This window comes from Octopus sinensis, linkage group LG19, assembly GCF_006345805.1.
Source record: "Octopus sinensis linkage group LG19, ASM634580v1, whole genome shotgun sequence".
NCBI lineage: Eukaryota > Metazoa > Mollusca > Cephalopoda > Octopoda > Octopodidae > Octopus > Octopus sinensis.
The window spans coordinates 49994144-50019264 of NC_043015.1; the positions used below are offsets into that span (position 1 = coordinate 49994144).

Below are 25121 nucleotides of genomic sequence, written 5' to 3' on the forward strand. Positions count from 1 at the left end.
TAATTAAAAAAATTCTTTTTTTTTCTTTGTGGTAGTGGGGTTCTCAATTTGAGTTATAACTGGTATGTTGTTGCATCTTTATATGTTTGCATTCAAACTTTATTCTTATTTGAAACAGACATTGGAGCAATGTTGACAAAATCTTATTCTGGAAAGAACCACCAACTTACTTGAATATATTTTTACATGTTTTTTTCACTGTGGGACATATGCTTCATCAGCTGTGTGCAAGAATTTATTTAGGACGAATGATGCAGTACGATATAAGCAGAGGATAATAGAAACATCTGGTCCAGAGGTTGCAATGTATGACTCAACAAAGTCTGTGCTGTTGTGAGAGTTTTGATGCCAACTGAAAACAGAGGGACAAAAGAATGCTACAACACAGTAGCAGTCTTTTTGTCCCTCTTTTGTCAGGGAAGTAACCACACTACAGTTGCAATAACTCCAACCATACATCAATATTTGCATATTGCATAAGAGCAGATCTGGGTGGCCCTGGGAAGTTCTGGTGTTGCAGTAGAAGGGGGCTCAAAACACCAATAGAACTGCTTCTCCAGCTGATGAAACAAAGGCCTCTAAATTCAGAGACGGAGTACAGCAGTACCCTCAGTATACAACTGTTTACCCTAAGAAAGAAAGAGCTAAAAATTGGTACTTTCTGACAATATTGCTCCCCCAAATGATGCTGAAACGCACTGATGCTACCAGAGAATGGTGGCCAACAACAATGTAGCCTTCTTTGGTTCTTCAGTTACTAACTACAGTAACCACACTGCAGTTCTAATCACTCCAATTATTCATCAATATTAAACATAACACATATGCTATGCAGTTCTCTGCAAATAAAATGCATCAGGTGTCACTTTAAAAAAAACCCTCAGTATGTCACAGGTTTGCCATCATTGTTGTAGACCAATTTACGAGGAAGTCCTTTAGTGATTTACAAGGATTCTTTCATCAGCAACCTTCAAACATTAAACTCACATACTTGATGTTTCGTCTCTCTTATTCTGTTATTGCTCCTACCATGGCTTCTGCTCTTATCTTTACCATTTATACCTTTTCTTGCTCTTACCAGAGAGTTCCATCTCCAAGAACATGCACAGAGCACTTTGTGCAACCCTTTGTCTGGAATCCATTTCTATCCATATTGGATAGATGATGATGACTTATTTTCTTCATGGAAGTGGAAGAATGGTCTCAGGTGGGTTGATATCAAAAGCATTTAACATATAATTTGTCATGGTTTGATTTAATGATAATGTAGCTAATTGTTTCATGGCTGCTTGGCTAATGGAAGAGACATTTAGCTGCGATTCATTTATTGTAGAAAAAACAGTGAGTTGCAGAAATAATAGTTTTATTCTAAGTAATTACCAAAACTGACATGTTTTGGAATAAAATTATTTTAGTCTAAAACAATTTTAGTCTATTTCACAGACACAATTATTAAGCAAAAATAACATAAAATAAATGCATCAACAAACACTAAATGTTGTGAAAATAATTTTAAGACTATCATTATTTGATAGTGTTGCAGCTGGGAGCAGCAAATCTCTCCAAGACTAGTGAAATTGATGCTGATAATTACATTGTTTATCAGGAATTGGTAAGCCAAGGGACTGCACTAAGAACCAAGGTTTGCTTTGGCATGGTTTTTACAGCTGTATGCTCTTTGTAATGCCAACATGGATAAAAACAGATTCCAGATGGATTTCACAAAGTACTCAGTACATGTTCTTGGAGATGGGACCCTACCCAGTAAGAGCAACAAGGGGTTTAGATGGCAAGGATAAGAGCAGAGGCCATGGTAGGAGCAATAACAAGAGAAGAAGGGAGAGGAAACATCATGTCTGTGCAATAGACAAAAATTGTTTTAGACTAAAATAATTTTATTCCAAAACATGTCAGTTTTGGTAATTACTTAGAATAAAACTATTATTTCTGCAACTCAAGTTTTTTCTACAATAAATGAATCGCAGCTAAATGTCTCTTCCATTAGCCGAGCAGCCGTGAAACAATTAGCTACATTATCATTAAATCAAACCATGACAAATTATATTTTAAACGCTTTTGATATCAACCCACCTGAGACCATTCTTCCACTTCCACGAAGAAAATAAGTCATCGTCATCTATCCAATATGGATAGAAATGGATTCCAGACAAAGGGTTGCACAAAGTGCTCTGTGCATGTTCTTGGAGATGGAACTCTCTGGTAAGAGCAACAAAAGGTATAAACGGTAAGGATAAGAGCAGAAGCCATGGTAGGAGTAATAACAGAATAAGGGAGAGGAAACATCAAGTATGTGAGTTTAATGTTTGAAGGTTGCTGATGAAAGAGAATCCTAGTAAATCACTAAAGGACTTCCTCGTAAATTGGTCTACAACAATGATGGCAAACCTGTGACATACTGAAGGTTTTATTTTTAAGTGACACATGATGAACTTAGGAGGAAAAAAATCTCTCTCCAATATCATATAATAAAAAAAAACTTAACCAGAAGTTTTTAACTAAAACACATGACAAGATCATTAAAAGATATATAAATGTCAACATGCTGCTAGACTAAAATGATTCACCATCACTAGTCTAGGATGCTTTTCTCTGTGTATAGCACCATCTCATAGATGTGAGTAGTATGTCAGAGTGGGTCTTGTCTGAGCTTTGAAGAGGATGAGTAACTGATCAGAGCTGAAGCATGAGCTGGCTCTGGAGAAGAGGTCAGCAAACTTTTTATGTCACTGGCCTCTTCAAGAATCATTGATAACTAAATTACTTCCAATGTAGTAAATTTCTAAAATCAAAAAGTATAATTAATAAAAAAAAATCTCTTGATTAGACAATAATAATTCCTTTGTTTTTTTCTTTTTTTTGTCAATAATGCTTTTCAATAATTTTTAATGAAATTTTATGAAAACACTCAACTATAAAGAACAATACAAATTTAGTCCGATTATATTGATGTAATTGGAATATTTCGTGTGAAATATACCTTTGGTGAATACAAGTTATTATTTCATTAATATTTGGTTGGAAATTAAATTATTGTGCTCTTTCAGATTCATTCTGTTTTTCTCCTCCATTAAAAGCGAATGCTCAAAATTGTTTCAGGTGTTTATTGAGCCCTTGGAGAGCCACACCGACTCCACTCAACCAGGGATCAATACTTACTACTCTGCAACCCCCCAGCCCACCCCAGATCTAGAATAATCTTAGTTCCATGATGTGGTTTTAAATCAAACTAGAGGAGTCCTGAATATAAAAAAAAAAAAAGAAAGAAAACTCACAAACAAGAGGATAATTTAAACACCAAGACATCAGTGGTACTGTATTTAGTGGTACCATACACACATTTTGTAAAAGTGACACATGGACACTGAACAAGTGATATATACATAAGTGCTTCTTCAAACTTTCTGTTCATTCAAGAGGTTTAATTTGCAACTACTTCACTAAGTTGCTTTCATGACCTAGCTCTTCTACAGCTAATTTGAATGAACTCTTGAGATTCTGCAAAACTCCAGATCAGCAGTTCCAAAACTTTTTCAGGCTGCTACCCCTTTAATACACAGGCCACATTCCTAGCACCTCCACCCCAACTAACCATCACAGACATAGAGCTCTTTCTGAAGCGAATTCAAAACAAATGTATTTCACAAATATAACTTAATCTAATGAACCCATTATTTTGTTGCTTTTACATGAATCACCACCCAATTATCACCCCAGTATTTACATGAATCGTTACCCCATTACTGCCCCACTTTTCTTATATTTTTATGTTTTTTGATTTATTATTAGTGTTGCTTAATATGTTTTGCTAAAATTGCTGGGGTTTTTCCAGATATCATCAGAAAATGGTAAATAAAATTTATTAAAATGACAGATCTATTGGACTTTCAAAGGGGTCGATTTGTTGGTGCTTGTATGGCAGGCACTAGTGTAACGAAAACAGCCATAAAAACCACTACTTTCAAAAACAAATGTTGCAAAAATTTAGAGTGGAGCAAAGACCTACAGAATTGGTCCCAAGTGGAAGAATGTTATTTTCTCGGACAAGTCATCCTTTACCTTATTTCCAACCACTGGCTGAGTATATGTGTGGAGACAGCCAAAAGAAGCATTTGACCCAGACTGCCTTCTTCCAACTGTTAAATATGGAGGAGGATCTGTGATGATCTGGGGAGCTATATCTTGGAAATCCACTGGCCCAATAGTTTCCCTTCATGACAGAATCAATAGTCAAGACTATTTAAGCATTTTATGTGATCAAATTCATCATATGGCTGAGGAACTGTTTCTGGAGGGAAATGCAATGTTTCAGGATGATAATGCACCAATTCACACACCTAAAGTTGTTGCTGAATGGCACGAGGAACATTCTAGTGAAGTTGAACATCTTACCTGGCTGCCCAGTCCCCAGATCTCAATATTAAACATTTATGGTGCATTTTAGAAAAACAAGTAAGGAGTCGATATCCTCCTCCATCATCACTACAAGAACTGGAGACTGGTTTAGCTGAAGAATGGACAAAAGTTCCTTCGGAATCAATTCAAAATTTGTACAAGTCCATACCTCGTAGAATTCACGCTGTAATCACTGCCAAAGGCGGTCCTACCCCATATTAAAATAAATTTGTTTCAAATTTTAATGTGTTTCCATTATTTTGTCCAACCCCTGTATATGTATATGTATATATATAAAGTATAGAAGCCATCTTATCATGGCTAACCACATTGGGGAGGGGGTGTTACTGTAGCTATAGTAACACCCCCTCCCCAATGTGGTTAGCCATGATAAGATGGCTTCTATACTTTACATTATCGAGCGATTACTGTTTCAATCTCATTCTGAGATTTAATTATGTGTATATATATATATATAATATATATATATATTATATATATATATATACGATGAACTTCCACACAATTTCCATCTACTAAATTCACTCACAAGGTATTGGTCAGCCTGGAGCTATAGATGACTTTTGCCCAAGGTGCTGCAGAGTAGGACTGAACCTGAAACCATGTAGTTGTAAACTGGGCTTCTTAATCACACAGCCATGTTTGTGTCTCATTATACAGACTTACAACATTCTTCACCCATTTAACTCTTCCTACCCTCCTGAATTCACACAAAACTATGACTAAAGCTCTGCCAGATGACTGAATTAATTTTTTGTTTTCAGGGGCTTTTTTTTTACTTTTCAAATTTCCAATTTGTTATGTATGTGAAATTGAAACGTGAACATTTATAACATTAAAAATAAGAATATCTTTCCAAGTAATTCGATTCCTACACTGAAAAGGAAACAGAAATGTACTAAATTATATATTGTTTGAACTATGCTCTCCTATGCAATAATTCAACCAAAATAATAAAACTGTATGTGTGTATGTGTGTGCGTGTATATTAGATAGATAGATAGATAGACAGACAGACAGACAGAGGCAGGCAGATAGACAGAGAGATAGATAGATAGACAGAGGTAGATAGATAGACAGAGAGATAGATTGATAGACAGAGGCAGATAGATAGACAGAGGCAGATACATAGACAGAGAGATAGATAGATAGACAGAGAGACAGACAGACAGGCAGACGGACAGACAGACAAACAGACAGATAGATATATAGATAGATAGATAAAGGGATTGAGTGTGAGAGGAGAGAATTATATTTACATAAATACAAAAGTCAAAAATGTTAGTTATGAGAGTTTTAATAGTTCTAAATATAAATGTATAAAATCAACAAAAATAACCACACACACACCTGTGTGTGTGTGTGTGAGAGAGAGAGAGAGAGAGAGAAAGAGAGATTGCCTGAAGGGAATTCTCTATACTGATGACATTATTTATACTACTGCATAAGAAAACAAATTCCAGGTGTGGAAGTAAAAACCTTCCTAATGTCTCTACATTCAAGGCCCATGTCTCACTACAATGCAGATTCACAGCTCTAACACAAGCATCATACAATTTGTCTTCACTCCGAGGGAAAAGACCTTTGTTGCCAACAGCAGTAGAAGCTCCCTGAACCTTTTTCCAGCTTGCTTATAGCCTGACTACTATACTTCCAGCACCACCACTCTGCTAATTACATCTCCAAGGTAACAAAAGCTATTGACTACTTTTTGTGAGCCATCCAATCATTTAGAAAAATCTATTCTTAGTCTGCTCATGGTAAGTAGTGGCCCAGTGCAGGTCACACATAAGCTTACTCTTTCAGTTAGCCAGTGCATGATTCCACTATATCTTGTGTGTCCATAACTTACACTGGACATATATGTATACATACACACATATATATACACATATCCAGTCATAATTTCCCACTACCTCCACCACCTGTGGCAGAATTCATACTAGCATGAAACAGTTACCTCCAGAGAATGAATCTATGTTATTGGACAAACCTCATGTAAGCTTCATAAGCCATACTCTTCAGTTGACAGAAGTCAAGATATTCTTTTATTCTTTTACTTGTTTCAGTCATTTGATTGCAGCCATGCTGGGGCACTGCCTTTAGTCAAACAAATCAACCCCCAGGACCTATTCTTTGTAAGCCTAGTACTTATTCTATCAGTCTCTTTTGCTTAACTGTTAAGTTATGGGGACATAAACACACCAGCATCAGTTGTCAAGCGATGGTGGGGGACAAACACAAAGACACACACACACACATATATATATATATATATATATATATATATATAAAACATACGACTGGCTTCTTTCAGTTTCCGTCTACCAAATCCACTCATTTGGTTGGCCCAAGGCAATAGTAGAAGACACTTTCCCAAGGTGCCACACAGTGGGGCTGAACCCAGAACCATATGGTTGGTAAGCAAGCTACTTTATAACTACACAATATAATCTAGAACAGGGGTTCTCAACCATTTTTTAAAATTTTTATTGAAGGACTACCTTTAGTCGAGCAAATAGACTCCAGGACTTATTCTTTGTAAGCCTAGTACTTATTCTATCGGTTTCTCTTACCGAACCGCTAAGTGATGGGGACGTAAACACACCAGCATCAGTTGTCAAGCGATGTTGGAAGGACAAACACAGACACACTAACATATACATATATATGGCTTTGGTTGGCCTGAGGCTATAGTAGAAGACACTTGCCTAAGGTGCCATGCAGTGGGACTGAACCTGGAACCATGAGGCTGGTAAGTAAGCTACTTACCACACAGCCACTACTGCACCTATGATAGGCTTCTCTCAGTTTTTGTCCACCAAATCCACTCACAAGGAATTGGTTGCCCTGGTGCTATAGAAAAAAATTTGCCCAAGTTGCAACAGAGTGGGACTGAATACAAGACCACATGGTTGGAAAGCTAACTTCTAACTACACAGCCATGCCTACACCTATATTATGTTTGTGTCTTATAATTTCTTCATATTTTGAAAGGAACGAAAGTACGTTAACCCTTTAGCATTCAGATCACTCTATTAAATGTAATATTTATTCACATTGAGATTATTTTTAGAATGAGGTTGTAGGAAAGGTGCAAGAGGCTGAATCCAGCCAGTTTGAACATAAAACAGGTAGAATATTTTAGCCTGATATGACTGGTTTAAAAGCTAAAGGGTTAACTATTTTTACCCAAGAGCAGCCCAAGTTAGAACCTAAAGGAACACAAATAAACAGCTATAAAAAGATCTGAAGGGAAATTTACCAACACAAACAGCCGAAATATTGCACAAGCTAACTCAAAAGATCTCATCTTTGGTTTTGTAATAGAACTATTTTTTGGGGTTTTTTTTAAAATCAATCAAAATAAATTCTTTGTACATGTAAAAGAAACAAATGAATAATAACACCATTCAATTTTAGTGACATTCGAGGAAAAGAAAAGCATGAACATTGTTCAAAGAAAAAAAAAAGAAAAAAAACAAAACCACCGTTTAATTAAATATATAAATTTCTGTAAGAAGTTACTAAGTGTTAAAAGCACAAAAAGATCAAACAATTTTGTGAATATAAATTTATTCAACAAGTCAAAAATGGGAAAGTCATGATCAATAAATAAAATTAAACTTTTACAACTTCCAAATTGAAATGAAAAAGATCAATATTTTATCTAACAAAGGATCATACTTAAAACTATCTTTGTTAAAATAAAAAAACAAAAATTGAAAAAAGAAAAAAATAATAACTGGTCAATTATATTTCAGAATTCAAATTACTTTGAAAGTTCATGGTATTTTTGGTATGGTTCACTATAAACAATATCAATTCTAATATAACTTTTCCATGATGCGTTGAACAAGACTTCACAATGTACTATTTATTCTACAGTTCTGTTGTCTGATGTCCTTTTTTGATGGCAACCTTTTCTTGTTTTCAAGATACCATATTCTACAATGCCACATACTGTACTGTCAGACTGGTTTAGGTGAGACACAAACAACATTGGTTTCAAATTTTGACACAAGGCCAGCTATGTCGAGGAGGGGGTAAGTCAATTACATCAATCCCAGTGCTCAACTGGTACTTATTTTATCAACCCTGAAAGCACAAAAGGCAAAGTTGACCCCTGCAGCATTTGAACTCAGAACGTAATGACAGATGAAATGATGCTAAGCATCTTGTATGGCAAGGTAACGATCCTGCCAGCTCACCATCTTGAGACGTAAACAATATTCTTTTCTACTCTAGGCACAAGGCCTGAAATTTTGGGAGAGGTGGGGTCAGTCGGTTAGATCGACCCCAGTATGCAACTGGTACTTAATTTATCGATCCTGAAAGGATGAAAGCCAAAGTCAACCTCGGAAGAATTTCAACTCAGAATGTAAAGACAGACGAAATACCGCTAAGCTTTTCGCCCGGCATGCTAACATTTCTGCCAGCTTGCCGCCTTGACATAAGCAATATTACTAAAGCCTAACCAGTGTCGATGCTACCACACATAGAAACAAACACAAACAATGGGCTTCCATTCTGTTTCCATCCACCAAATTTCACTAACAAAACATCAGTCAACCTAAGGCTGTAGAAGATATCTGCTCAAGATGTCATACAGTGGGATCAAACCTAAAACCTCATGGATGCTAAGTCAACTTCTCAACCACAACCATGCACTTCTTAATCACACGACTGTATCTGTACCCTTTGACCTAACAGCTACACCAAGGAGATGATTGGACTTGATACTTTAAGCTAAGTTTAAATCTCAAGACTTACCCAGTTTACTAGTTTAACTCTATAACATTCAAATATTCTACCAGCTTTATGCACAATCTGGTCAGATCCAGCCTCTCACACCTACTCTACAATGTCATTCTAAAAATAAACAATCATATCAATGAAATCTCAAAGCTACGAGATAATGCATGATTAAATGAAAACTGAATAAGTAAGCATTACATTTGACATGAGTAATCTAAACACTAAACAGTTAACACCAATATCTGACATTTGGAGTCCATTTGGTTGCAAGAAAAATGTGCTTTTTTCCTTACAACAGAAACTTAATGATCACAGCAGTAAGTTAAGGTTCATAGTTTCTTCTTTTCCCATCACCAGACTAAGAGGCCCTCATCATCATAGTCAACATTTAACATCCATTTTCCATGCTGGCCTGAGTTGGATGGTTTGACAGGATCCAACTCATCAGAGCTATGTCAAGCTCCAGTGTCAGCTTTGGCATGGTCTCAATGGCTGGATGCCCTTCCTAATACCAACCACTTTATAGTGTGTACTGAGTGCTTTTTTCATGATGCCAGCATTAGTGAGGTCACTAAGAAATTTGCAAAACAAAAGTAAAAAAGAAAAGAAAAGAAAAAGCCCTCTCAACTGAGTGGGAATGTGTTTGATAGAGAGGGGTGTGGCTTTATGCCAGATGTTGATGACTAAAGTATGATAGAGAGGCTAGCACAAGTATGTTGCTGTAGAGGAGATACATGGATCCACCACCATTATGCAAAGATGGGTGAAAACAGCTGGAAGGGAGATAAAGATGGTGGTTACAGGATGCCAGGGTATAGCTCTATCTGCGACAATTTCATCTCAATTGAAGGAGAGGGGCTTTCTCCGTCTGGGTTGCGGATCCGTGGAATAAGCTGCCGGACGAGATAGTGAAGATGCCGACGACCGCTCGGTTCAAAGTCTCTCTTGACCAGAAATGGCCTGAACTCTTTGCATGAACACCCTCCCTGTACATAACTCCATGTCCCCCTACATGGCCTTGCTTTTGCTTTTTGAGCCAAAAAATTAACTTAACACTCAAAGTACATGAAGGTGAGTATGAGAGAGAATATGGACTGAGAAACAAGAGGGAAAGGAAGAGTCAGTGGTTTCATAAGCGGGTGAGAGGAGAGTGATAGATGGTTACAGACTGGGTTCTGATAAGATATAAAAATAAAAATGGCTCCAACAAAACTGATTCCTAAACGCTATTGTACTTACTATGTTGCAAACACAACAACAAACCCTCACCCCCGGCATTTTTTTAAAGTACTCTCTTCCTTTATGTACATGTATGTGACTGAAGAACAAACACACGTGACAACCAATCCCCTCAATGAAATTCACAAACAGAATGCGGCATACAAAATTAACAATGCAATTTAAGTTACTTAATACTTTGTTAAAAAGCACATTGAAAATTTATTCTGGTGTATCAGATGTTTATAATTATTAAGCAGTTGTTTCCATACTAAAAATAGAAAACATAAGCTCGAAAAGGTAAAAATACGTTTAAGGACAGGAAACCACAAGGATATCCATTAAGAGCTTTTAAAACAAGAGCAACAATAAAAACACTTATCTATTAAAAACATAATGCTGGGTTTAGCCAAATTTCAGAAACCCAAACATTCAATAGAACAACAAATAATTATAAGATAAGGCACTGGCATGTATGGTCAATAAGGTTGCTCCTTGACCATTTGGTTTCAGGTTCAATCCCAGTTCATGGCACCTAGGGTAAGTGCCTTCTACTATAACCCCAGGCCATGGAAACTGAAAGCAGCTCATTATATACATATGTATGTATGTCTGTATGTATACTTACTTACTTGGAAATAGATGTGGCGTTCAATTAAATAATAATATAAATAATAAATCATCATCATCGTTTAACGTCCGCTTTTCATGCTAGCATGGATTGGATGGTTTGACTGAGGTCAAACCATATGGCTGCACCAGACTCCAATCTTGATCTGGTAGAGTTTCTACAGCTGGATGCCCTTCCTAATGCCAACCACTCCGAGAGTGTAGTGAGATCTTTTACATGCCACCGGCATGAGGGCCAGTCAGGCAGTACTGGCAATGACCTTGCTCGAATGTTTTTACACAAGTGCCAGTAAAGCGATGCAGGTAACGATCACGCTCAAATGGTGCTTTTTATGTGCCATCAGCATGGAGGCTAGCTTGTTGCTCTGGCAACAATCACGCTTGTATGGTACTCTTAGTGCTCTACTAGCACAAATGCCAGTCATCAAATATATGGGTACAGGATGTCACCAACTGTGTAAACAACATGAAGTACGAAAACAAAGAGTTAAATACACAAACAAGAGTAAAAATGGAAAGCAGGACAAGTAAACAAAGAGAACAAACTTCATCAGTTGTAGGCTGTCTATCTACTCCTCATTTCAAGCATTCAATGACAATGAGTCTTCTCTATATGGTTTTCTTCCCCCATCCTTCTCTAATTCCCTTTTTCTCCTCTTCGCTGTTTTCTATCTTTCTCTCTCTCTTCCTTTCTCTTTTTCTCTCTCTCATGTTGCTCACATGACCATCGTCTATCTTTCTTTTCCTGCACGGCGTTCTAAGGACTGGATGTTTTCTTTCTCTTTTCAAAGAAAATATTTCTCCCAGCATTCACTATTTTCTTCTCATTCTGGTCCAACGACCCTCCATGTTTGTTTTCGTTTGGTTTCCTTATATGCCTCCACTGTCCTGTTTTTGTTCCAAACTTTGACCCTCCATAAATCTGAAGACTCATATTGACATTGAATGTTCAAAATGAGGAGTAGACAGGCAGCCAACAACTGATGAAGAGCCATTCTCTGTGTTGTCCTTTTTCCATTTTTTTCTCTCATTTGCGTATTTAAATTTTTTGTTTTTGTACTTCATGTTGTTTACTCAGTTGATGACATCCTGTACCCATACATGCATATATTATATATATATATATCATCATCATGGCTTGGCTTCGCGAACAAAGATCAGGAAGGCTGTCCACATCGCGTGCATGCACGCTCATGACTGACAAGTCCGATATGGGGAAAGGCAGGTCCATGAGCAGTGTCCACAGATGAAGGTAACATCCAGTGTGGTGTCAGAGGCGGCTCGCGCCTTCCTCCTGCGTCTCTTGTCTTTAAGTGCATCTCTTTGTTCCTCAAACTTGCTGACTGTGTTGAAGATCGTTTGGCAACAGACATCACTGTCCGCAGTCATTAAATAAAAAAATATACCTAGCATTGAATTTATTTTACCTGAATTTGTTTTACCATTTTCAAGAATAAAAGAATATGGTCCTTCCTAAAAGGCTTCTGCCATTCCCATCAAGTAAATTTTACCAACAATGCTTTCATCAACTCTAAGCTAAGTGTAGAAGCCACTTGTCTAAGGGGCCATGAAGCAGCATTGAACCTGAAATCTCATGATTGTAAAGAGAACTTCTTGACTACATAGTATACATGTGGCAGAGGAAGGTAACTTCTTTTTGTCTTTCAAGTCCTACATCATGAATATGAGATTAAATCTGAGAAAATAGAAATCAATATGGTCAAGGATTGATTGAAGGATTCAACTTTTAATACTACTTCATGTGTGTGTGTGTGTGTGTGGTTAGGGTGTTGCCCTTACAATTGAAAGGTCGCAGTTTCAATTGTGTTCTTGAGCAAAATACTTTAGATTACTCCAGCTCCTTCAGCTGTAAACGGGTAGCCCTGCAACAGGCTGACGTTCTGTTCAGCGGTGAGCTGGCAGAAACGTTAGCACTCCGGGCGAAATGCTTAGCAGTATTTCGTCTGCCACTACGTTCTGAGTTCAAATTCCGCCGTGGTCGACTTTGCCTTTCATCCTTTCGGGTTGATAAATTAAGTACCAGTTACGCACTGGGGTCGATATAATCGAATTAATCCGTTTGTCTGTCCTTGTTTGTCCTCTCTGTGTTTAGCCCCTTGTGGGTAGTAAAGAAATAAGTAATGTCGGCCTGCCCACCTAGCCAACAGGGTGAAATCACTTGAAAGCTACAACATTGCAAGGAAGCGCATTGTGACCAGTGGTGGATAACCACATCTGATAGTCAGATTGATGCAGTGATATATATACAACTTTTAGCATCACATTATATATATAAAACTTTTAATGTGGTGCCGGTGCCACATAAAATGCACCCGTGCCAGTGGCACATAAAAATCACCCAGCACACACTGTAAAGTGGTTGGCGTTAGGAAGGGCATCCAAATGTAGAAACCATGTCACAACAGACAACTGGAGTCCAGACAGTTCCTCAGCTTGCCAGCTCCTGTCGAACTGTCCAACCCATGCCAGCATGAAAAACAGATGTATGATGATGATGATTACATCATATGTAAATTGATACTACCTCAAGTCAAAATAAAATCACAACATGCACTGTTCTTTTCTACTCTCAACATTTTTCACTGTTTTGCATCTGTTTCCCTAATTTAGCAGCAAAAGCAGGATGGGTTTGAGAAAACTGGGTGCTTCACAAACCACTTGACAATGGGATTATAATAGTAAATCCATTTGGCAGCTGACCCTGACTAAAGCAAGAAGAACAATGTGCTTTCTCCAGTGTCAGAGCAAAATCAGCAGAAATGTAGTTTGAAGATAAGTCAATTTGCTCAACAACCTGCAACTTGACCTCACAACCTTCATGACTCTCTAAAAATAATTATTCAAGTTCATGAAAAGGACTTTGATAAGTTGTCCATTCACCAAATAATAAAGTGATAATGTTAGTACTACTACTACTTGACAATACTTATCATTTGAATATATATTACATAGTTTATATTGAGTCAATCACTTTCAACTATAAGCTGAGATAATATAAATATACATAGATATCGCATTTACCTTCTTTTAGAGCCATTCATTAATAGAATTAAGGAAAATAGATAATTGAAATTGAAAGGGAGGCATGACTAGCGAGATAAATCTAGAATAATATAGCTGATAAACAATTATGTAGGTATATTTAGGATTTTGAAATGTAAACAGAACTGCTTAGATTTCAAATAAAATAATCAGATAATCTCACATTTATAACTTTTTTGGTTTTATAGCCACCTGACTGGTCCCATGCTGTTGGCATGTAAAAAGCATTATTTGAGTATGATCATTGCCAGTGTCACATAAAAAGCACCATTCAAGTGTGGCTGATGCCAGTGCTCCCTGATTGGTTCCCATGCCGGTGGCATGTAAAAAGCACCATTCAAGCGTGGTCGATACCAGTACCACGTGACTGGCCCTCATGCTGGCGTCATGTAAAAAGCACCCACTACACTCTCAGAGTGGTTGGCATTAGGAAGACATCCAGTGTAGAAACTTTGCCAGATCAGACTGGAGCCTGGTGCAGCCTTCTGGCTTCCTAGCCCTCAGTCAAACTGTCCAACCCATGCCAGCATGGAAAGCAGAGACGTTAAACAACAATGATGATGAAATTAATTGCCTCATAGTGTATGACAGCTTTGTGAATTTGGTTCTCGACACTAGATATGATTGGATGTTTAATTTTTATAATACTGCAGCGTTTGTTACCCTCTCTTTCCAGCTTATTCTGCCCAGTCTGTAAAAGATCCCAAGTCAAAGATATCTATCTTCTTTTCTATTGCTCTATACAGCATCTGAGTTTCTACCCTGTAGATGACAACTGACAATAAATATAACAGGAAGTGAGGTGAGGAAGAAAGCAAAATGCTTAACCATTTAGCATTTAAACAGGCCCATATATTCTAGCTGTTTTATGTTGAAATTGGCCAGATCAGATCTCTCTCTCACCTACCCTACAATGTCATCCTGAAAATACACAATCACATCATCAAAATCTCAAAGCTACAAGATAATTCAGGACTAATTCAAAACAATGTGAATAAATAAGTATTGCATTTGACACATTAAGCTGAATGCTAAAGGGTTACAAGAATCTAAATCTGCACATCATCTTTTAATGTTCATCTTCTATGCTGGCATGATTTGGATGGTTTGACAGGATCTTATAGGTCTGAGGACAGTATCATGCTCCAATGTCAGCTTTGGCATGGTTCTTACTTCGATTTTCATGCACATTGATGTTGCATGTCCAATGGAGCATGCTAGCTAGAGCCTTTGTAAATCTGCATTCAGCACCAACGTCTCACTATTACACAGCCCAGCTGTTTGCACACAAGCATCATACAATGTCTTTCACCCTGAGAGAGAAGCCTACAGAACTGAAGAGAACTCAACCTGGTTAACTTCAGTGTGATATTCTATCAAGACTACAGTTGATGAAGAGTTAAACAAGCTGAAAAGAGACATGGTATGCAAGGTGAATTATGCTGAAGAATAAAGAAATAGTATCCGAGGTGATATAGGATTGATTTTTTTTTTGTCTGTTTGAGCATACATTTGAAGGATCAATAAACAAAAGTCAAATATTTACTAAGATAGATTGGGAATATAAACATCTAGAAATGGAAGTTAGTGATGAAATGAAAACACTACACAAGAGTGGTGTATTTGTTTCACTGTGACGTAGCATTGACACACTATTCCCAGCAACGTATGTTACTGTAAGTAACAAATCTACTAAATAAAAATGTTAATCGTTATATTCTTCAAACTGGCTATGAAAAAAAGGGCCATGGAAGGATCTATGTTAGCATATTGGAAAGGCAGTACTTTGAAAACAGAGCAGAGCGAACAATGTGATCCCAGTATATAGAAAGCACAAGTTCTGTTGGGTCAAATATGTCATAAGACTCAAGGACAAATAGGTAGATCATAACAGTTACTGAGTGATATCGAAGTGATCAGAAGAGATCACTCAATAGACCTCCAAAACAACAGGAAGAAGTTATACTTAAACAATTAGGGACCAAATGGAAGAGAGAGGTATCGTTAAAGGAAGAATGAAGTGCACTGTGACCAGCAATGTATGATATCTGATAGCTTGATTGGAAAAATCTTCTTCAGAAAAAACTCCTGTTTTTAGTGATAAAGAAAGGTTCCTAAAAAGCTGATTCCCATGACAACTTCACCAAAAATACATGTATTATCATATACAAGAATGACAATATTTTTCCTACAAATGTTATGTCTCTGGAACAAAGTCTGAAGAGAACTAAGGAAAATAATTTTATTTTAGTCTCATAAAGAGATAACCTGCCTATCATGGACATAAATATCTGAAGTGAAACAAATACATAATTTAGAAGATATTATTTTTTTAAATATCTTTCAATCATATATTTTCCATCATTTCAAATAGGTTCTATTTGAAATCTGAACTACCATTTCCCCACTTCTTTATCCAGTTGTCAACAAATACAAGAAAATTACTTGATTTTTCAGGAATGTAGTGTGGTTAAGAAATTCCCATCTTAACCACATGGTTTCATGTTCAATCTCATGTCATGGCACAATGGACAAAGTCCCTAGCTAACCAACACTTCTGAGTGGATATAATAGATGGAAACCAAAAGAAATCCATCACACATACATGCATGCATGTGACAGTGTCTTTTTGCACAATAGTTGCAAACAAGCATCACCACAATCTAAGTGGTGTCATTCATTCCCAAACTTCCACAAAAACATGTCCAGCCATAGAGAAATATTACCTAGCTTAGAAACATGTAGAAGCTGGCAACAGGAAGGGTATTTGGTAGTAGAATATCAGCCTGAATGAATTTGGTCAGCTCAATGGAAGTCAATGTTATGATGATGACATATAAACTAGATGATCACATGTGGCTAGTCAGTTCAAAAGACCACTTCACAAAGCGCTGCACAGCACCATTGGCAAGTGTCTTCTATCATAATCTCAGGCTGCCTTGTGAATGAAATTTACTACATGAAAATTGTGCAATGGCCATTCATTATGAATTACATGTGTGAGCTTTGCAAGACAAAAAATCAGAAAAAAAAATTGCACTTTTTGAATGCTATCAATTACGATGTTTGTTCTGCAGTGAGTTTCAGATACTTCCTAATACTAATCCCTCTCAGAAATGCACCGAACCAATGATAGATCCACTGGAAACCTGTAGCTAACAACACTGTTGTTCACCAACTGTGATGTAAGATTAATAAAACACATAACCCAACTTCCTGCTGATACCAGTGGCCACACTCACAGCAGCTGAAACAAGCATCAATTTTTCAGTACCGTCTCCACTTACAATGGTAAGAGTTCACCTACCCATTGTTATATGAATTCACAATTAAGCTATTTGGAAGCTAAGTGCTTCTTCTGACCGGAGATATAATGCAGTGACACTTGTAGTAAGTTTGCTTCCCAACCACATTACTCCAGGTTCAGCCACATTGTATGGCACCTTGGACAAGTGCCTACTACAGCTCCAGACCAACCAAAGCCTTGTGAGCAGATCTGAGAGATGACAAACTGAAAGAAGCCCAGTGTGTGTGTGTAAAGCTTGCTTCCCAACCACATGTTTCCAGGTTCAGTCCCACTGCATGACACTTTGGGCAAGTGTCTTCTACTAAAGTCTCAGGTTGACCAAAGCCTTGTGAGTGAATTTGGTCAATAGAAACCGAAAAAAGCCCGTTGTATATATGTTTGTCTCTGTGTTTGTCACTTACCACCATCTGACAACTGGTGTTGGTTTGTTTACATTCCCATAGCTTAGCAGTTTACCAAAAAAAAAAACTGACAGAAAAAGTACCAGACTTTAAAAGTAAGTACTGTGATTGACTTGTTCAATTAAAACCCTTCAAGACAGTACCCCAGCATGACCACAGTCCAATGATTGAAATAAGCAAAAGGCACCATAAAAAATTCAGGTATTCTTCTTCTTTTCGGATGGCCATACATTCTGGCTGTAGTAAGGGTCTGCCACAGATGAAACTGAATATATAGAGAGGAGCAAGTGCCAACGGCAAATCTTGAGAGCAAAAGAACCAGACTGGAAAAAACATTTTTTAAATAAAACTAAAAAGAATAAGTGAGGGACAAAAATGGTTTCTGACTTAGGTACAAGACCAGTAATTTTGAGAGGAGGGTGAAGTCAATCACATCAACCACAACACAGAGCTCAACTAGTACTTATTTCATCAACCCTAAAGGAATGAAAGACAAAGCTGACCTCAGTAGAAGTTGAACACAGAGCATAAAGAGTCGAAAGAAGACACCAACACCATCATTTTACATCTGTTGTCCATGCTGGCATGGTGGACTAGACGGTGTGACAGGAGCTGGTCAGCTGAAGAGTTGCCCAGGTTCCATGTCTGTTTTGGCATGGTTTCTACGGCTGGATGCCCTTCCTAATGCTAACCACTTTACAGTGTGCTGGGTGCTTTTACACACCACTGGCAGGGGTGTGTTTACATGGCAGCAGTACAGGTACTTTTTATGTGGCACTAGCACCTACAAGCCTGCAAGATTAGGAATGCTCAGCCGAAGAGGGAATCAGGCGGCAAGCCCATATGCAAAAACAATGATGCTTTTACTTAGCTTGATATAAAAACATGGTTGTCCTCGCATACATATATACCACTTTATTCATATATATATTAAAAAAATGTGGTATTTCACTCACATTTTATTTCTTTATTGTTTATCTTTTTGTGTCAATCACTGGACTGCAGCCATGCTGGAGCAAGCTATCCAATATTTTTTTTTTATTGTTTATATGCAACTATCCAATGTTGTTCACTTCAGCATTTACAAAACAGTAATTTATTCTTTAAATGATTCTAGTTTTAACAATAAATTCTTAACCACTGATATCCATTCCTTTCACAAATCAGCTATTGATCTCACATAGCCTATCTGTAATCAATGTTTCTATAAAAATTTAATAGCTCCCACTATCCTGTTCTAATCCATAGCCGCTAAGTTTTCTCTGAAGCTCTCAACACACCTCAATATTTTTCCAATGGTTTTCCAAGGAATGTATACATCATCATATAACGTCCACGTTCACATGCTTGATTTCAGCACCTTGGGCAAATGTCTTCTATAATAGCCCCAGGGCCAACCAAAATCTTGTGTATAGATTTGGTAGTCAGAAACTCACTAAGACTAAATGGTTGGGAAGCAAGCTTCTTAACCTCATGGCCATGCTCGCACCTATTATGTAATATAAATCTCTACAATAAAGCCATAAAGTTTCCTGCTCATACTCAAGGTTACAACTTCATATTATAGAATGATATATAAATTTTAACATACATTTACAAATATATTAAAAACAAAACAACAACTGACAAAGCAGTATTAAACAAGATAAACCAATATTTACCTGTAATCTTTATGAAGCACAAAACCTTTTTTTAGGCTTTCACATACCGCAATTGTGTAAATTAATCTCAGAGTCTTGGGTTAATTTCAAAACAAGGTACCCAAAGTATATATATTCAACTGTAAAACAGAAAATAGTAACATATTAAAAGATGACAATAACAATATATTTATGAGACATTCAATGTTACTTTAAATGAGAATATATAAACAGTCTTGTTGACAGAGCAAGGAAAATCTCTTAGTGACATAAGCTTACATTTGATCAGAGACATCTCAACCTGACTCGTGGCATTCAAAACAAAAGCCCACGTGGGTGAATTAAAGGACAAGCTACAAGATAATGACCAAAAACTTATCAGTGATGCCATTTTCAAATTTTGTGATTTGTTTATTTCAAAAGCACAGGTACAGGAACAAGGATCAAATAGCCGTAAACTGCAAATTTCTATCTTGCCGTAGCAGAATGTATGAGAAGGGGCAACAACATCAACTGTGATCCTGTAGCAATGGAATCAACTGTGTGTGTGCTTTTAATTGCAATATATAGAAGAAAGAAAAGGGACAAGTTCACATAAAACTTGTGCTTGCCATGCGACTGGCAGTTTTTTAACTATTTAAACAAATGTACAGCATTTGTTATATATTGCTTTGGAGTTCAATACACTACAAGCTAAATGAATTGATTCCAGTTCTTTTTTTCAAAACCACTAAAGTACAGGACATAAACAAACCAACACTGATTATCAAGCAGTGATGGGAGACAACACACACACACATATATATATATCATCGTTTAGCATCCGCTTTCCAAGCTGGAATGGGTTGGACGGTTCAACTGGGGTCTGAGAAGCCAGAAGGCTGCACCAGGCCCAGTCTGATCTGGCAATGTTCCTATGGCTGGATGCCCTTCCTAACACCAACCACTCCATGAGTGTAGTGGGTGCTTTTTACGTGCCACCGGCACAGGTGTCAGACGAGGCTGGCAAACGGCCACGATCGGATGGTGCTTTTTATGTGCTGCCGGCATGGAGGCCAGGCGAATACATATATACAAACAGGTGTCTTTCAGTTATCATCTACCAATTCTACTCGAGACTTTGGTTGGCTGGGGCTATAGTTGAAGACATCTGGCCCAAGGTGCCATGCAGTGGGACTGAACTCAGAGCCATGAGGCTGGGAAGTAAACTTCTTACCATACAGCTACATCTGCACCTATAAAGGATTCAGTTTCTATTAAGCATTATCCAAAATAGGTGGGGGGGGGATCAGCTGATAAATTTACTCCTTTCTGTTTTTTACAATTTGATTGACTTTACTGTATGTTGGTAATTTCCGAGAAACTGGGGTCTCAACTCAAACTATAGTTCTTAGTTAAATCATTTCAATATTTATGTAATTCTGAAACAGAAAATTATGATCACAATTTCCTCATTTCTTCTACTCTATAAAACAAATTTCATTCCAAACTATAGAAAATAAAAACAAAAAAAAAGCTATTATTGTATCTGTGTGTTATATTTAAAAATAGCATTTCTAATCTACACCTCTCTAGGCTGTCTACCATATCTAATACCGATTAGCAAATATAGATAATGCTTTTATGAATCAACAGAATCCATAGAACCAAAATACGAAGCCTGATGTCTGTGGCAGTAAGATGATATAACATGTACCACTTTCTGGAGGAACTGAAGAGGAACTCTCTATATAATCACTCAGCCTGCTAACAATAGCAGCTAAATTTCAATTACTACTTTTGTTTAAAAGGAGTAGGCTCAAAGGCATTTCATGAATAGGGTACTTTTAATGATAGCACTGCTTGACTATCACTGACCTGGGGTTAAATAACTACAACTTATTTCCAGCAAGACAAACTGATGTATGCCAAATTGAATGCCCAAACCAGATACTATAAACCAAGTGCTTACAATAGGTTACCATCTTGACCATCTTGCTTATAAGGCAACATGTTTCTACAATGGTTTATAATGGAACCAATAGCAATGAAGGTTTTGACAGCACCACCTATAAAATTACACCTGTTAATATACCATCATCATCATTTAACATTTGTTTTTCCATGCTGGCATCGGTTGGACAGCTTAACAAGAACTGGCAAGGTCAGGTTCCACACCAGGTTCCACAGTCTGTTTTGGTCTGGCTTCTACAGCTGGATACTTTCCCTCGTACCAACCACTTTACAGAGTAAACTGGGTGCTTTTTATATGGTACCCTCACCAGTGCATTTTATGTGACACTAACACCAGTACATTTTACTTGGGACTAGCACCAGTGCTTTTTACATGACACCAGCAATGTGCTTCTTACATAGCACAAGCACCAATGCATTTTATGTGGCAGCAGCACTAGTGCTTCTCACATGGCACAAGCACTGTGCTTATGTGGCACCAGCACCAGTGCTTTTCACGTGACACCAGCACTAGTGCTTCTTATGTGGCACCAGCACTTTTTATATGGCACTGTGCTTCTTACATGGCACCAGCACCGGTGCTTTTTAAGTAGTACTTCGGTTTTAGGATATCAATTCTGTAGTGGTGGGCGAGTCTTCTTAAGCACAGCAGTGTGCCACATACCTCGGTCCTCTGTCATCTCCTTCATAAAGCTCAGTGCTTTGAGGTTAACCTTTAATACTGATATTCTTATATCAATTACCATCAAGTCTTGTTAATTGTCATCATCATCATTTAAAATCTGTTTTCCATGTTAGCATGGGCTGGATGGTTTGACAGGAGCTGGCAAGTCAGAGAGCTGCACCAGTCTTCAAATATCCGTTTTGGCATAGTTTCTGTGGCTGGATGCCTTTCCTAACACCAACCATTTCCCAGAGTGTACTGGGTACTTTTTGCATGGCACCAGCACTTTTGTAATGTGCAAATAAGCAAACTTCAGAGTATAAGCAACTGTGAAGTAGCTATTAAAATAACAATGGTAGGCAAGACAATATGACACTGAACTTTAATACTAGATAGAATGGCCTTGTGTAAAAATTTGAAACTGATATTAGGCATCAGAGTGGAACCTACATAACAATGATGCTCCAAAGTATGGCTTCGAGATCAAACCCTGCCAAAACCATTTTTATCTTTCACCTATAAGGGGCTCCAAAGCTAAGTACCAATAATATATCGGATCAATACCCTTCCTGTAAAAAGTTTAAAATTCAACCTTGGTTCTAATGTAAAGAATTAAGGTTAGGATTCAGATGAAATGCTGGATGAATTTAGATGAAACTTTCAGGGATGTTTGGCCTCATGACTGGCACAAACTGATTAGATTTTGGGATCAATCCAGTACTGGACAACCCAAATCTTAACCCATAGAATCATAGTACCAAATTCTTGGTTTACTTGCAAATAATTCAAGAGATAAGGAGAGGAGGGAGGGTGGGATACTTAGTTAATTATTAACAATAATCTGATATCTAGCTATCTTAAAACTATTTTTTTAGGTTAAAATAATGGTGAAATTTCATTTGTTGAGAGCTGCCAACATGGAAATCTCTCTCTATATAAACGGCAGTTTGTCTGTGCGTTTTCTGTGTGTCTGTTTTCTCGTACCCTCACTCTGACCACGGCTTTCAACCGATTCTGATGAAACTTGACACACACATAGCCCAATGTCATAATTCAAAACTAACGCAGCGAAAATTTTGAAAAGTTCCCCCAGTTCTGAAAAAAATCGATAAATTCGACATGGGGTCAAGAATCAGAAACCCAAACCACAGACCGTCTAGGGGACGCAACTCCATCTTTTTTAACTCTCAAAAAAATTTACCATCATTTTTTTTCCATTTTTTTGCTATTTTTTGGCTATAACTCTCTAAAAATGCTTTATAGTTATTTCCCTTACAAACCTGAGCAACGCCGGGCAATACTGCTAGTATTAGATAAGATGTATTTACCAGTAAACTTTAGAACAAGAGCAGCAGATCAGTTGTGTGTATGCATTTATATATGCGGGAGATGTACTCAATAAAATGTCTTTTACTGGTTCAGAGTTGATGATTTATTCTGCCACTACACCAAGCTTCTTGTTTTTTATGCATTCATTCATGCCATACACACACACACACACATGTATATATAACACCATAAAGTCAGGAGGTATGAGACGTGAATATATATTTATTTAATCATGTGATTTCCACAGGATTACTACAGTTTTGCAACCTGTGTGGACTGTTATCCGAGTCCATAAGAGGAGCTTTTTGTGATATCCACATTTTAAACTCTCTCTATATATATATATAAAGTATAGAAGCCATCTTATCATGGCTAACCACATTGGGGAGGGGGGTGTTACTCCCCAATGTGGTTAGCCATGATAAGATGGCTTCTATACTTTACATTATCGTGCGATTACTGTTTCAATCTCATTCTGAGATTTAATTATGCTATATATATATATATATATATAGTTAATCCAAACAAGAAAACACAAAAAAACACAACAACGTGAGGACGTGGAACAAATATAGTATTATTGGACGCTCAGGAAAGAAGGGAAGAAGGAGGGTTTAAAGTTTCGAGCGGAGCTCTTCGTCGGAAACATAGGAGAAGGAAAGATCCAGAGAAGGGAAGACAGAGGAAAAAAAATCGTCAACGGTACACACGAGGTCTATATATATATATATATATATATATATATTGAAACCCCCTTTTGTCATGAATGACCATGGGATTGCACCTAGAAAGTTACCCTCCTAGATACAAGTCCGGGCAAGGTTGTTTATGGAAGACCAGCAGTCGCCCATGCATACCAGCCTCCCGTCTCCACGCCACCAGTGTTATCCAAGGGAAAGACAAAGGCCGATACAGCTTGGCACCTGTGACGTCGCAACTCATTTCTACAGTTGAGTGAACTGGAGCAACGTGAAATAAAGTGCCTTGCTCAAGAACACAACACGCAGCCCGGTCCGGGATTCGAGCTCACAACCTCACGATCGTAAGCTCGACACTCTAACCACTGAGCCATGCGCCTTCACCTATATATATATATATATATATATAGGGCAATGATAGAAGGCATCCTGATCCTGGTCCAGGAGATAGTAATGACAAAGACTATAAGCCATGAAGGAGAAGAGGAGCATAAATATGATGGCAGAGTGAAAAGGATGAGGTGAAAGACAGGTTATACATGAAGGGGAAGGTGTACTGAACACAAGTAATCCAATGTAGCCTCCTATATGTACAGGCTTTGAGTGATGACAGTGGTGCTGAGAGTAAACAAAAGTGGGTCCTATATAAGTGAACTGCATAAATGAGTGTTGGTAAGTGGGTCAGACAAGTGGCACAGAGTACTTAGTGCTTTTCAGGGATATGAATAAATGTTTGGTAAACCTGAAAAGAATCTATTAAAATCAGCAGCAACCTGTTATCATTAACATTGATGTGATCCATGAATGAGTTTCAAGATCTTAACTCTTTATGCTACGAATGAAGTTTCTTCCTATGAAAATATTTTCATCTCCACTCATTTAAGACATCTGTGTACGTATGTATATATATATATATTATATATATATATATATATAATATATATATATATATATATATACATACATACACATACTTAAACAACATGCAAAGGTACATGAAGCCCAGTTACAACTACAGCCGGCTAT

General features: G+C 37.4%; 1 protein-coding gene across 3 annotated transcripts in view; it reads right to left on the reverse strand.

The window, feature by feature from the left end:
• LOC115222316 (E3 ubiquitin-protein ligase RNF13) overlaps positions 1–25121 on the reverse strand; it is a 111476-nt gene that overhangs the window by 74236 nt on the left and 12119 nt on the right. For all 3 annotated transcript variants that reach the window (XM_029792499.2, XM_029792498.2, XM_036511117.1), the window contains exon 2: positions 19473–19591. The gene's annotated coding sequence lies outside the window, so the exon portion shown is untranslated. The remainder of the gene's footprint in view (positions 1–19472; positions 19592–25121) is intronic.